General features: G+C 28.6%; 4 non-coding genes across 4 annotated transcripts; all 4 read left to right on the top strand.

The window, feature by feature from the left end:
- Positions 1–955: 955 nt before the first annotated feature.
- Trnae-uuc lies at positions 956–1,027 on the top strand. The gene has a single exon. It is a non-coding gene; the product is annotated as a tRNA-Glu (tRNA).
- A 586-nt stretch (positions 1,028–1,613) lies between these two features.
- Positions 1,614–1,684, top strand: Trnae-cuc. The gene has a single exon. It is a non-coding gene; the product is annotated as a tRNA-Glu (tRNA).
- A 2,445-nt stretch (positions 1,685–4,129) lies between these two features.
- Positions 4,130–4,201, top strand: Trnae-cuc. Its single transcript has one exon. It is a non-coding gene; the product is annotated as a tRNA-Glu (tRNA).
- Positions 4,202–8,224: 4,023 nt separating this feature from the next.
- On the top strand, positions 8,225–8,296 carry Trnae-cuc. Its single transcript has one exon. It is a non-coding gene; the product is annotated as a tRNA-Glu (tRNA).
- The last annotated feature ends 8,585 nt before the right edge of the window (positions 8,297–16,881 follow it).

Genomic DNA, 16,881 nt, shown 5'->3' with positions numbered 1-16,881 from the left:
ATTAGAAAAGGATGCTTCTTACAGCCATATATTTTTGCAGAAGTAAATGAATATGACACCGTCACGTTCAAAGATGCAATTGTGCAGTTCGTTCAATGGATGCACAACTGCCACAATCAATCTATGGATTTGGACTTTCCTCAATGATGCATCTATGGTTGGAATTAATATTGCTGCTTGGTAACTAGCACGTTTGATGTGGTCTTGAACAATCTATATTAGGTGGAGTGGTTGTACCTAGCCATCTTAATGCCAATGCCATGCATTGAAGTGGCATCTTACAGACATCCCAGCAGTTCTTGACAAGATCTTCTTGCTTACCAAAGATGCTTCAATTAAGCGCTAATTAACTGTTGGAGAAGCTTAGAAAGAAGCACCTTCAGAAACACATTACAATGTTAAATTTGTTATCCATGGCTTTGTCAGAAACTGCAATAAAATAAATGCATACTAATTATTATTCAACTTATTATTGTTGCTAGCGCGCGCACCGTTCGTTGTTTACTCGAAATTTGCATACTTTACCATGGTAACTGGAGGCCATTTGAGTGCAAAACCTTGGGCAAACTGTGTCGTGCTCTGCTACACGCGATGGTTAGCAACTAGCAAGCTATCCGCGGATAGTTATCCACCACACTATCCAGGCTTTGTGCAACCTACTTTTGTTCGCTGGATAACTATCCGCTGAACAGCAGATTTATTTGCCGTATAGGCCCAACCACCGGATAAAGTTACCCAGGTTTTGAACAACCGAGCCCAGAATGTCTGGCCAGGGTTAATAAAATACATTTTCAAACTTGTCTTGTGAGTTGTGAAGTTTGTGCACAGAATAATTTTTTAAAAAAGTAGCATAATTTTGAAAAGGGAGCATAATTTGAGCATAATTTTGGCAAAAAACAAGCACTGCCACTAGCATAATATGCCACTTTTACTAGCACAATTGGCAAATGCCTACTTCCATATGGTCTAGTGGTTAGGATTTGTGGTTTTCACCCACAAGGCCTGGGTTCAATTCCCGGTATGGAATAAACAAATTTTTTTGTAAAAAACTCTTACTGGTATTTTTCTTTCCATTTAATAAATTTCAATTAATCAAAATAAAAAAATTGCCTAACAAAAGATAATACATTTAGGTTGTATTTTTACATTTGCATTGATACGATTTTCAACAAAGTATTTTAAGTTTTTTATCTCAATATCAAATTTTTATCTTAAAATCGCTAAGGCTGATAAATGATACTAAAAAGTAGTTGAATAAAAAATTTTAATGAAATCAACACAGTTTCTCATTGAAATATGAAATTCCTTCTGTTTTTGAAAAGTATATTTTATGACAGAAATTATAATTATATTAAATATTTATACACACATTACTCTTATTTTCTCTTAACAATGCAAATATATAACAAGTTGTAAGCAATGAAAATTGTATCTCATTAAGACTTCATCATTAAATTAACTATAATAGCAAATAAGCCCCTTATTTGTGTAACAAGATTTATTATTTCTCAAATATTAAGAAATTTTGGTGTCTGAAACAATCATTCATAATTCAAACTCTTCAATCAATTGTTATATCATGAACTTTAAAGATAAGTCATTTTTATGCACACTTCCATATGGTCTAGTGGTTAGGATTGGTGGTTCTCAACCACAAGGCCGGGTTCAATTCCCGGTGTGGAAACAAAGCAAAAGATTCTGTTTGTGATAATTGTTGGTGTTTACCTTTTTACTTTAATATAATTGTTTATAAAAAAAATAGAAGTAAATGTTGTCAACAAAAATCAATCCGTTTAATTTTATATTTTATAGTTAAATATCTACATTAATTAACAAATTATTTAACTTTATTTATGTTATTATAATACTTTTAGAGTGACTAGATTTCCTTTTTAATATAAAAAAGATTAAATTTTTCGGTTTTGAAAAATAAAATAAATATACCTTACCGAACAGAAAAGGATTTATTCTAATATTTTGATAATGGAAGTGAGATACATTTCATAAGTATAAAATGAGATAATTTTTAAAGGTCAGGTATTAACATCCTACAGTTTAACATATGATACGTATGAAGTAACTACATCTATTTCGTCGATAAAGTCAACGCAGTTTTTTTTATTTAAATATAAAATGCCCCATATATTTTGAAAAACAGTATTGATGAAAATAATTGCACTCATTTATATATAATAAGGAATTTGTAACAATTTCGATTAATAATGCAAAAATATAATAAATGCTAAGCAAGACAATGTTATGGATTAAATTTTCAACATCAAACTAATACAATGGGATATGAAGCCCACAAAATATGTATGATTTGAATATTATCTCTATTAGATTAATTACACGACAACATCAATTTGTTTTGTCTGTTTATTTTAATAAACGTTTGGTATCCATTATCGTTAATGAAATAAAAATAAACTATTTAAAAAATATTTCTAATGCTGTTATTTCATTGAAAACATAAAGTTAATTTATGTGATGAACATTGTCTGTGTTAGATAATTTAGTGGAAAACATCTTCTTTTTTTATACTGTTTATTTTGTTAAACGTTTCCTATTCGTTTTCTGTAAATATATAAAAATATGGTTATTTTTTATACTCTTTTCTGAATGCAGTTATTTTACAAAAAAATTTAATATCATTCAATTTTCGCAATTATCCTGGAAATATTAAAGATTTTCAGCAGCAACAAGATGGATTATTTAATACTGTCTTGCCAAAATCTGATTTTAAATGTTAGTCCGTAATATTTTTTAAGTGAAGTTCATAAATTCTTCACGAATATTTTGTAAATCACTAATTAAAACATGATTAGTACAGTTGGTTTAGCATGTAAGACTAAATATCAACGTAAAAGCTTTAAAACACCCATGGGGCACTTTGTTTGAGTAGCATGACAAATAAATATTAGTTCACATTGTTTTTCTGTTTTAATATTGATGCTAATTCAAAAATGTGGATAGTTTTGGATACTTAAATTTTCATTCAAATTTAGAACTTTTCCCACTAAGCTTTTGTTTTTAAATCTAAACCTTTTTTTACAGTAATAATTTGCTATTAAAAAGTGGACGATAGTTAATTAACAATAGTAACTTTCACATGACAAATAAATACTTTACTAAAGGACACAATCCCAACAAATTTGAGAAAAATATTTTTTGGATTTAGGTTAGTTAGTTAAGATTATTAACAAGAGAATCTATAGCATTAGTTATGACGAACTTCAAATATGTTCCTTATTTCACAACAAAGCTATTTGTTACTAATTATTAACATCACATAGACCGTTTGAATTAAATATGACTATATAATAAAAATTAATATTTCTCACGTCATAAAAAGTTATAATGACTGACTTAATTTTTTAAGAATGATTTCCAAATTGAAAATCTACAAAATAAATTTATGCATCAAACGCAAAAGAAAGTAGTTGAGGAATAGGTACTTCCATATGGTCTAGTGGTTAGGATTTGTGGTTTTCACCCAAAAGGCCTGGATTCAAATCCCGGGATGGAAGAAACAATTTTTTTTGTAAAAAAATCTTACTTGTTTTTATATTTCTATTTTATAAATTTCAATTAATCAAAACAAAAAAATTACCGAACAAAAGATAATAAATTCAGGTAGTATTTTTACATTTGCATTGATACGATTTTCAACAAAGTATTTTAAGTTTTTTATCTCGATCTCAAATTTTATCTCAAAATCGCTAAGGCTAATATATGATACTAAAAAAGTAGTTGAATGAAAAAATTTTCATTGAAATCAACACAGTTTTTCATTGAAATATAGAATTCCTTCTGTTTTTGAAAAGTATATTTTATGACAGAAATTATATTTATATTAAATATTTATATGGACATTGCTCTTATTTTCTCTTAGCAATGCAAATATATAACAAGTTGTAAGCAATGAAAATTGTATCTCATTAAGACTTCATCATTAAATTAACTATAATAGCAAATAAGCCCCTTCTTTGTGTGACAAGATTTATTACTTCTGAAATATTAAGAAATTTTGGTGTCTGACATAATATTTCAACAATCATTCTTAATTGAAACTCTTCAAACAATTGTTATGTCATAAACTTTAACGATAAGTCATTTTTATGCACACTTCCATATGGTCTAGTGGTTAGGATTTGTGGTTCTCACCCACAAGGCCCGGGTTCAATTCCCGGTATGGAAACAAAGCAATACGATTCTGTGTGTGATAATTGTTGGTTTTACCTTTTTACTTTAATATAAATGTTTATAAACAAAATAGAAGTAAAATTTGTCAACAAAAATCAATCCGTTTAATTTTGTATTTTATAGTTAAATATCTACATTCATTAACAAATTATTTAACTTTATTTATGTTGTTATAAAACTTTTAGAGTGATTACATTTCCTTTCTAATATGAAAAAAGACTAAATTTTTCGGTTTTCAAAAATAAAAAAAATATATCTTACCAAGCAGAAAAGGATTTATTCTAATATTTTGATAATGGAAGTCAGATACATTTCATAAGTATAAAATGAGATAATTTTTAACGGTCAGGTATTAAAATCCTACAGTTTAACATATGATACGTATGAAGTAACTAAATCTATTTCGTCAATAAAGTCAACGCAGTTTTTTTTTTAAAATATAAAATGCCGCATATTTTTTGAAAAATAGAATTTGTTATAAATATTTGTACTCATTTATATATAATAAGGAATTGGTCACAATTTCGATTAATAATGCAAAAATATAATAAGTGCTAAGCAATGAAAATGTTATGGATTCAATTTTCAACATTAAACTAATACAATGGCATATGAAGCCCAAAAATATGTATGCATCGAATATTATCTCTATTAGATTAATTACACGACAACATCTATTTGTTTTGTCTGTTTATTTTAATCAACGTTTGAAAGCCATTACCATTAAAGATATAAAAACAAGACTACTTTAAAATTATTTTTAATGCTGTTATTTCACTGAAAAGATAAATTTAATTTATGTGTTGAATATTGTCTGTGTTATATAATTTAGTGGAAAACTTCTTCTTGTTTTATCCTGTTTATTTTGTTAAACATTTTCTATTCATTTTCGTCAAATGTATAAAAATATGAGTATTTCTTTAACTCTTTTCTGAATGCAGTTATTTCACAAAAAATATTTAATAAAGTTTAAGTTTGGCAACTATCTTGGAAATATAAAAGGTTTTCAGCAGCAACAAGATGGTTTATGTAATATCTTATTGCCAAAATCTGATTTTTAAATGTTTGTCCGTAAGAATTGTTAAGTGTAGTTCATAAATTCTTCTCGAATATTTTGTAAATCATTAATTAAAACATGATTGGTACATTTAGTTTAACATGTGACACTTAAAATCAAGGTAAAAGATTTAAAACGCCCATAGGGTACTTTGTTTAAATGACATGACACATAAATATTAGTTCACATTGGTTTTCTGTTTTAATGTTGTTGCTAATTAAAAATTATGCTAGTTTTGGATACTTCAATTTTTAATCAAATTTAGAACTTTTCCCACTAAGCTTTTGTTTTTAAATCTAAACTTTTCTTCAACAGTAATAATTTGCTTTTAAAAAGTGGACGATAAATAACTAACAATAGTAACTTTCACATGATAAATAATCACTTTACTAAAGGACATAATCCCCAAAAAATTTGAGAAACATATTTTTTGGATTTAGGTTAGTTATTTGAGATTTCTAATAAGAGAATCTATAGCATTAGTTTACGACCAACTTCAAATATGTTCCTTATTTTATAACAAAACTATTTGTTACTAATTATTAACTTAACATGGACCTTTAGAAATTAAATATGACTCTATATTAAACATTAATATTTCTCACCTCATAAAAAGCTATAATTACTGACTTATTTTTTTAAGAATGATTTCCAAATTGAAAATCTACAAAATATATTTTATGCATTAAACCCAAAAAAAATGCTTAAGAGGATTTGTGTTTTTCACTCACAAGGCCTGGGTTCAATTGCCGGTATGGAAAAACAAATTTTTTTGTAAAAATGTCTTACTGGTTTTTATCATTCCATTTAATAAATTTCAATTAATCCAAATAAAAAAATTGCCTAACAAAAGATAATACATTCAGGTTGTATTTTTACATTTGCATTAATACGATTTTCAACAAAGTATTTTAAGTTTTTTATCTCAATCGCAAATTTTTATCTTAAAATTGCTAAGGCTAATATATGATACTAGAAAAGTAGTGAATGAAAGAATTTTCAATGAAATCAACACAGTTTTTCATTGAAATATAGAGTTCCTTCTGTTTTTGAAAAGTATATTTTATGACAGAAATTATATTTATATTAAATATTTATATGGACATTGCTCTTATTTTCCCTTAACAATGCAAATATACAGTGACACGCAAAAGTATTCAATACACTGGATAATTGTTAATATCTCACGTTCTAATCATTATTTTGTTATGAACTTTGCATGAAATATTCATGTTAGTGTAAGAAACAAAATCTCTGAAGGATATTGAAAAGCAATCAGTATTTTATTGTTTATTGAAAAAACCATCAAAATAAGTAACACAAAAGTATTCAACACATTATTTTATCATAATGTTGGTAACATATTACTATAGTGTTTTATTGCAAACATCTCATCATGGTTCATTTCCATATTAATATGACAATATTTGACCAATCACCAGCTTCCCCGTCTTTATTTTGAAGTCAGTATGGCCGGTGATACCTCTGTAACCGTTCGTGAACTTAGTTTCCCTTAGTGTTTACTATTTAGCCATGGTTAAAGCAAAGGAATTGTGCAACGACATGCGTGAACGTATCGTAGAACTGTACCAAAAAGGGAATGATTACAGGAAGATATCACAGGCTTTAAACGTGAATGTAAACACAGTGGGATGCATCATCAGAGTGTGGAGGAAGTGTGACTCTGTTTGAAATGGTCCCAGAACAGGCCGCTCAAGAAAGATTACTGGTGCAAGTGAAAGGTTGGTCATGAGAAAAGTGAAACAGAACCCATTTGTAACCCGTTCAGAGATACAAGAGCAGTTAAAAGATGCTGAAGTAAATGTTAGCAAAGATACTATCAGTCGGACTATTTATCGAGCAGGTATTCACTCCAGGTCCCCCAGAAAAACGCCTCTTCTGATGAAGAAACATGTTGTTGACCGATTGAAGTTTGACGACGAGTATCTAGTGAAGCCAGATACGTATTGGGACACTGTTGTATGGTCAGATGAGACAAAAATAGAACTTTTTGGTCATAATGGTGCTAACAAGGTTTCGAGAAAAAGCGGAGAATCTCATGCTCCAAAAAACACTATCCCAAAAGTTAAATTCGGTGGGGGTAGTATAATGATTTGGGCTTGTTTTTGTTCGAATGGAGTCGGAGAGTTGAAGATCATAGAAGGAAGCATGAATGCCCTTATGTATCGAGACATTTTGATGGAAAAACTTAAGAAATCGGTTGATTCCTTCCAGTTTGAAAGTGGTTTTGTGCTTCAACAAGACAATGAACCGAAGCACACCTCGAAGCTATTGAAAAATGGTTTACGGATAACAAAATTGAGGTGATGAAATGGCCCAGCCAATCACCTGACCTAAAACCAATCGAAAATTTGTGGAGGATTCTCAAAATCATTGTCCACAAGAGGAAACCTAAAAATATGGACGATTTGAAAACTGTCTGCTTGGAAGAATGGAATCGAATAACGCCTGAGACATGCAAGAAGTTCACTGAGAACTATGCTAAGAGACTTCTTGCTGTAAAACAGAAAAAAAGGATTTGCAACTAAATACTAAATTGATGTGTTGAATACTTTTGCGTTACTTAGTTTCATGTGTTTTTGAATAAACAATAAAATACTGATTGCTTTTCAATATCCTTCATAGATTTTGTTTCTTACACTAACATGAATATTTCATGCAATTTTCATCAAAAAATAACAACTATCCAGTGTATTGAACACTTTTGCGTGTCACTGTATAACAAGTTGTATGCAATGAAAATTGTATCTCATTAAGACTTCATCATTAAATTAACTATAATAGCAAATAAGTCCCTTATTTGTGTGACAAGATTTATTGTTTCTCAAATATTACGAAATCTTGGTGTCTGACATAATATTTCAACAATCATTCTTAATTGAAACTCTTCAAACAATTGTTATGTCATAAACTTTAACTATAAGTCATTTTTATGCACACTTCCATATGGTCTAGTGGTTAGGATTTGTGGTTCTCACCCACAAGGCCCGGGTTCAATTCCCGGTGTGGAAACAAAACACTATGATTCTCTGTGTGATAATTGTTGGTGTTTACCATTTTACTTTAATATAAATGTTTATAAACAAAATAGAAGTAAAATTTGTCAACAAAAATCAATCCGTTTGATTTTGTATTTTATAGTTAAATATCTACATTCATTAACAAATTATTTAACTTTATTTATGTTGTTATAACAATTTTAGAGTGACTACATTTCCTTTCTAATATGAAAAAAGATTAAATTTTTCGGTTTTCAAAAATAAAAAAAATATAACTTACCGAGCAGAAAAGGATTTATTCTAATATTTTGACAATGGAATTGAGATACATTTCATAAGTATAAAATGAGATAATTTTTAAAGGTCAGGTATTAAAATCCTACAGTTTAACATATGATACGTATGAAGTAACTAAATCTATTTCGTCAATAAAGTCAACGCTGTTTTTTTATTAAAATATAAAATGCCGCATATATTTGAAAAATAGAATTGATGAAAATAATTGTACTCATTTATATATAATAAGCAATTGGCAACAATTTCGATTAATAATGCAAAAATATAATAAATGCTAAGCAATGAAAATGTTATGGATTAAATTTTCAACATTAAACTAATACAATGGCATATGAAGCCCAAAAATATGTATGCATCGAATATTATCTCTACTAGATTAATTAAACGACAACATCTATTTGTTTTTTATGTTTATTTTAATCAACGTTTGAAAGCCATTACCATTAAAGATATAAAAACAAGACTATTTTAAAATTATTTTTAATGGTGTTATTTCACTGAAAACATAAATTTAATTTATGTGTTGAATATTGTCTGAGTTAGATAATTTAGTGGAAAACATCTTCTTGTTTTATCCTATTTATTTTGTTAAACGTTTCCTATTCGTTTTTTTCAAATGTATGAAAATATGACTATTTTTTTAACTCTTTTCTGAATGCAGTTATTTCACAAAAAATATTTAATAAAGTTTAAGTTTGGCAACTATCTTGGAAATATAAAAGGTTTTCAGCAGCAACAAGATGGTTTATGTAATATGTTATTGCCAAAATCTGATTTTTAAATGTTTGTCCGTAAGAATTGTTAAGTGTAGCTCATAAATTCTTCTCGAATATTTTGTATATCATTAATTAAAACATGATTAGTACATTTAGTTTAACATGCGACAATAAAAATCAAGGTAAAAGATTTAAAACACCCATAGGGCACTTTGTTTAAATAACATGACACATAAATATTAGTTCACATTGGTTTTCTCTTTTAACCCTTAAATGCCCCGTTTGAAAACTTTGTCACACATATATTTATAGAGCTAGTGCATCCATATTGTATTATATTTTTCCTAAAAATGCGCTTAGTGACACATTTGACCCTTAGTTAATATTACTAATGAGCTGATAATGCTTATTGTGAAGACGGGGCTTGAAAAAAATAATTTCAACATGGCAGTCATTTTTAAAATATGCGAAGTGAAAATCTTGTGAAGAAAATGTGAGAAATACACTGTATAAAAGGTAAGTTACTGTGGTATTATATATTGAATCGTTATAATTGACTCACAAGCTTATAAAATTAGTTTAGAGTTTTTTGATTATATATTTTCTTTCGAAAAAAATACATGGAAATAGTTGTATGTCAAATTTGTCACAATGGGCATTTGAGTGCCATTTTAATTAATGACACATGGAATTACAATTGTTACACGGATGGAATTCTTTATTATTTTTGAATGTTTAGTTAACTAAATTATTAAGAAAAATGTTATTTACTAGAATTTAAAAAAATTGAACAATATATGTAGGTCTTAAGCTAGAATTTTGAAATACTATTAGTATAATTTTATTATGAATGATTTTGGGTTATGTTTACTTAACACAATTGCCGGTGTATTTATTTCCCTACATAACTACTTTCTAATTTTTCAATTTCTAGAGTATGAATTTGAAAGAGGATATCTTTGGTGTTGAAGATGTGTTGCAAGTAATAGATCATATCAACACTAGTGAAATTGATTTCAGTGAAGAATCATCTGATGATGAATACCAGCTAATTGCTGATAATGATGGATACATTGATTTGCTTTGTGATTCTGGAACAAGTGCAGATGAAAATGATGAAGAAAATACAAGTACAGATGGTGATGATTGCATTCCATTGGCTCAAAGAGTCAAGTCTTTTGCTGACAACGAGGCAAAAAAGGGTGTTTATCGATGGCGAAGACATAGATATGTGCATGTTGAAAAGCCTTGCATGGGAGATCAGTATATTGTACCTGAACCTCCACCATCACCTTTGACAATTTTTCAACAGTTTGTAAACAAAGAGATGCTTAAAAACATGTGTCAGCAAACTAACATTTATATGTTGAAAAAACTGGAACATCTGTTAATACTACAGTACAGGAATTAGAAAAATTAATTGCAATATACTTGCACATGGGGCTTTGTCAGCTTCCATCTATAAGAGCATACTGGGAGAGAGCTACGCGTTACCCACCAATTGCTGATGAGATATCCCGAAACCGATTTGAGAAGCTCCTTACAGTACCACATTTTATTAACAACAATGATGCAACTGATGACATGAAAAATGATCGTGTTAGGAAATTACGACCTTGGCTTAGAGACTTAAGAAGCAACTTTCTCAAAGTTACTCCTGAAGAACACCAGTCAATTGAGGAGGTAATGGTTGCGTTTAAAGGAAGCATGGACCAAGGGTGTACATGCCAAAATAGCCAACAAAGTGGGGATTCAAATTATGTGCTAGAGCATCATCTTTCTGGTTTTATGCATGATTTTGATGTGTACCAGGGAGCGACTGAAGAAACCAAAAGTCGCTTTGATGTAGGTGTTAGTGGAGAGGTGGTTCTCAAATTTTCATCTACCTTGCCTGATAACAAAAACCACAAGATTTATGCTGATAACTGTTTCAACTCCTTTGCCTTAGTTCAAAAGTTACTACGCAGAGGTATACAGTACATTGGAACGATGCTTCAAAATCGAATGAAAGGTTGTCAGCTTAAACCTGAAAAAATTCTAAAAAAGGAAGGTCGAGGAGCATATGATGAGGTAAATGACTCATCAAAAGGAATTACCATTATCAGATGGCTGGACAAAAAGGCAGTGACATTGGTATCTACTTACTGTGGAGCAGAGCCATTAGGTGTTGGAAAGAGATGGTAAAAAAAAGGAGAAGCAATATGTGGAAATTCCCAAGTCAAAGCTTGTAGACGAGTACAATAAATTCATGGGGGCATTGACTTAATGGACATGCTTTGCTCATTGTACAAGTATTCCATAAGATCAAGGCGATGGTATCTTTACCTTTGGTTTCATACCCTTACAGTGGCTATGGTCAATTCATGGCTTCTTTTCAGAAAAAATCAGAGAGGAAAGAAACAAATCAAACTTGTGACTTCCAAGCAACAATTGCAGAGGGATTGATTAAGGTAGCAAAAGAAAGAAAAAGAAGACGATCTTCCAATGCCTCGACATCTCAAAAAAGACCAACCACTCAACCAAATGATGAGATACGGTTTGATAAAATAGATCATATGCCTTCCTGGGATGACAGAAATCGTCAGAGATGTAAAATTGGCTCTGCCTTTCGCTCTCATGTTGTCTGTGGCAAATGCAATGTTTATCTCTGCTTCAATAAAGACAGAAATTGCTTTATGGAATACCACACAAAAAAATAAAATCATAAAGACTTCTACATACTGACAGATTAAAGTATTGATTGATTAAAACTCTTATTATATTCACAATTTTCATGCTTTTGTTAATGAATACTATATAATTATTTTAGTTTTAAACTCTAGTTTTCTTTATTATAGAAAGTAGCACTTAATGCCCAATGTGACAAATCTGTGACAATTTTTTTTAAGAAGAAAAAAATGTTTTTTTTTAAATTTTTTAATTGAACTTGGTATATCTTGTTATTTTAAGAAAAAATACCAAAGAACAGATTTTTGCATTGAGTTTCTCCCTCCTTTGGCATTTAAGGGTTAATATTGTTGCTAAGAAGAGGATACCCAGGACAGAGCAGCCTGGAGAAGTCTCATAGAACTGGGTCTCCGGCAAAGACCCGCTACCCGAGCAGGACAAAGCGGAGAAAGGTGACCAAGGTGACCATTGTTGCTAATTAAAAAATGTGGCTAGTTTTGGATACTTCAATTTTTAATCAAATTTAGAACTTTTCCCAGTAAGCTTTTGTTTTTAAATCTAAACTTTTCTTTACAGTAATAATTTGCTATTAAAAAGTGGACGATAGTTAACTAACAATAGTACCTTTCACATGATAAATAAACACTTTACTAAAGGACATAATCCCCAAAAATTTAAGAAACATATTTTTTGGATTTAGGTTAGTTAGCTGAGATTTCAAATAAGAGAAGCTATAGCATTAGTTTTTACGAACGTCAAATACGTTCCTTATTTTATAACAAAACTATTTGTTACTAATTATTAACTTAACATAGACCTTTAGAAACTAAATATAACTGTGTATTAAAAATTAATATTTCTCACCTTATATAAAGTTATAATTACTGACTTATTTTTTAAGAATGATTTCCAAATTGAAAATCTACAAAATATATTTTATGCATTAAACCAAAAAAAATGTTGAAGAGGATTTGTGTTTTTCACTCAAAAGGCCTGGGTTCAATTGCCGGTATGGAAAAAACAAATTTTTTTGTAAAAATGTCTTACTGGTTTTTATCTTTCCATTTAATAAATTTCAATTAATCCAAATAAAAAAATTGCCTAACAAAAGATAACACATTCAGGTTGTATTTTTACATTTGCATTGATACGATTTTCAACAAAGTATTTTAAGTTTTTTATCTCAATCGCAAATTTTTATCTTAAAATCGCTAAGGCTAATATATGATACTAGAAAAGTAGTGAATGAAAGAATTTTCAATGAAATCAACACAGTTTTTCATTGAAATATAGAGTTCCTTCTGTTTTTGAAAAGTATATTTTATGACAGAAATTATATTTATATTAAATATTTATATGGACATTGCTCTTATTTTCCCTTAACAATGCAAATATATAACAAGTTGTAAGCAATGAAAATTGTATCTCATTAAGACTTCATCAATAAATTAACTATAATAGCAAATAAGCCCCTTATTTGTGTGACAAGATTTATTATTTCTCAAATATTAAGAAATTTTGGTGTCTGACATAATATTTCAACAATCATTCTTAATTCAAACTCTTCAAACAATTGTTATGTCATAAACTTTAACGATAAGTCATTTTTATGCACACTTCCATATTGTCTGGTGGTTAGAATTTGTGGTTCTCACTCACAAGGCCCGGGTTCAATTTCCGGTGTGGAAACAAAGCACAATGATTCTGTGTGTGATAATTGTTGGTGTTTACCTTTATTACTTTAATATAATTGTTTATAAACAAAATAAAAGTAAAGTTTGTCAACAAAAATCAATTCGTTTAATTTTGTATTTTATAGTTAAATATCTACATTAATTAACAAATTATTTAACTATATTTATGTTATTATAAAACTTTTAGAGTGACTTGATTTCCTTTTTAATATAAAAAAGATTAAATTTTTCGGTTTTGAAAAATAAAATAAATATACCTTACCGAACAGAAAAGGATTTATTCTAATATTTTGATAATGGAATGAGATACATTTCATAAGTATAAAATGAGATAATTTTTAAAGGTCAGGTATTAAAATCCTACAGTTTAACATATGATACGTATGAAGTAACTACATCTATTTCGTCAATAAAATCAACGCAGTTTTTTTTATAAAAATATAAAATGCCGCATATTTTTGAAAAACAGTATTGATGAAAATAATTGCACTCATTTATATATAATAAGGAATTGGTAACATATTCGATTAATAATGCAAAAATGTAATTAATTCTAAGCAAGACAATGTTATGGATTAAATTTTCAACATCAAACTAATACAATGGGATATGAAGCCCACAAAATATGTGTGCTTCGAATATTATCTCTATTAGATTAATTACATGACAACATCTATTTGTTTTGTCTGTTTATTTTAATAAACGTTTGGTATCCATTATCGTTAATGACATAAAAATAAGCTATTTTAAAATTATTTCTAATGCTGTTATTTCATTGAAAACATAAAGTTAATTAATGTGTTGAATATTGTCTGTGTTAGATAATTTAGTGGAAAACATCTTCTTGCTTTATACTGTTTATTTTGTTAAACGTTTCCTATTCGTTTTCGGTAAATGTTTCAAAATATGGTTATTTTTTAAACTCTTTTCTGAATGCAGTTATTTTATAAAAAAATCTAATAACGTTCAATTTTCGCAACTATCCTGGATATATTAAAGATTTTCAGCAGCAAAAAGATGGATTATTTAATACTGTCTTGCCAAAATGTGATTTTAAATGTTAGTCCGTAATATTTTTTAAGTGAAGTTCATAAATTCTTCACGAATATTTTGTAAATCACTAATTAAAACATGATAGGTACAGTTGGTTTAGCATGTGAGACTAAATATCAACGTAAAATTTTAAAACACCCATAGGGCACTTCGTTTGATTAGCGCGACACCTAAATATTAGTTCACATTGTTTTTCTCTTTTAATATTGATGCTAATTCAAAAATGTGGCTAGTTTTGGATACTTAAATTTTCATTCAAATTTAGAACTTTTCCCACTACGCTTTTCTTTTTAAATCTAAACCTTTTTTACAGTAATGATTTGCTATTAAAAAGTGGACGATTATTAATTAACAATAGTACCTTTCATATGATAAATAAATACTCTACTAAAGGACACAATCCCTAACAAACTTGAGAAACATATTTTTAAGATTTAGGTTTATTAGTTGAGATTATAAATAAGTTATAGGATTAGTTTATGACGAATTTCAAATATGTTCCTTATTTTATTACAAAACTGTTTGTTACTAATTATTAACCTAACAAAAAGCTTTATAAATTAAATATAACTATATATTGAAAATTAATATTTATCACGACATAAAAAATTTTAATGACTGATTAATATTTTTTAGCATGATTTCCAAATTTAAACTCTACAAAATAAATTTTATGCGCTAAACTCAAAAGAAAGTATTAAAGGAGTGGGTACTTCGATATGATCAAGTGGTTAGGATTTGTGGTTTTCACACATAAGGCCTGGGTTCAATTCCTGGTATGGAAAAAACAAATTCTTTTTTGTAAAACACTTACTGGTTTTTATCTTTCCATTTAATAAATTTCAAATAATCAAAATAAATAAATTGCCTGACAAAAGATAATACGTTTAGGTTGTATTTTTACAATTGTATAGATACGATTTTCAACAAAGTACTTTAAGTTTTTCATGTCAATCTCAACATCTATTTGCTTCGTCTGTTTATTTTAATAAACGTTTGGTATCCACTACCGTTAAGGCTTTAAAAACGAGACTATTTAATATTAATTTTAATGCTGTTATTTCACTGAAAACATAAATTTAATATATGTGTTGAATATTATTAATGTTAGATACTTTAGTGGAAAACATCTTCTTGTTTTATCCTGTTTATTTTGTTAAACGTTTCCTATTCGTTTTCTGTAAATGTTTCAAAATATGGTTATTTTTTAAAGTCTTTTCTAAATGCAGTTATTTTACAAAAAAAATTTAATTAACTTTAGCAATTATCCTGGAAATATAAATGATTTTCAGCAGAAACAAGATGGTTTTGTAATAATGTCTTGCTAAAATCTGATTTTTAAATGTTAGTCCGTAAGAATTTTTAAGTGTAGTTCATAAATTCTTGTCGAATATTTTGTAAATCATTAATTAAAACATGATTAGTACAGTTGGTTTAACACGTGAGACAAAATATCAAGGTAAAATATTTAAAAAACTATGCGCACTTAGTTTAAGTAGCATGACACATAAATTTTAGTTCACATTGTTTTTCGGTTTTAATATTGTTGCTTATTAAAAATGTGGCTAGTTTTGGATACTTCAATTTTCATTAAAATTTACAACTTTTCCCAGTAAGCCTTAGTTTTTAAATCTAAACTTTTCTTTACAGTAGTAATTTGCTATTAAAAAAGGACGATAATTAATTAACAACAGTATCTTTCACATGGTTAATAAATACTTTACTAATGGACATAATCCCCAACAATCTTGAGAAACATATTTTTTAGATTTTGCTTTGTTAGTTGAGATTATTAAGAAGAGAAGCTATAGGATTATTTTATGACGAATTTCAAATATATTCCTTATATTATTACAGAACTATTTACTTACGCAACACTTACAAACCTAACGAACCCAATGAAACGAACAACTCAGTGACAACAGCAACGATACCTTACATCAAAGGTACGTCTGAGACTATCTCGCGTATCTTACGACCATACAACATACGTGTCGCACATAAACCAATCACAACGTTACGGCAAGTACTAACGAACATAAAGGACCAAGAACAACCCAACGAACGACAAGGTGCAGTATACAAAATAAACTGCTCCGACTGCCACGCCTCCTATATCGAGGAAACTGGAAGGAACTTAAACATAAGAATTACTGAGCACAAACGAGTTA

The sequence above is a fragment of the Xenia sp. Carnegie-2017 genome, unplaced genomic scaffold, assembly GCF_021976095.1.
Source record: "Xenia sp. Carnegie-2017 unplaced genomic scaffold, XeniaSp_v1 HiC_scaffold_6, whole genome shotgun sequence".
Taxonomy (NCBI): Eukaryota; Metazoa; Cnidaria; class Anthozoa; order Malacalcyonacea; family Xeniidae; genus Xenia; species Xenia sp. Carnegie-2017.
Note: the sequence above shows the minus strand (reverse complement) of the source record. Positions and strands in the feature narration are given on the sequence as shown.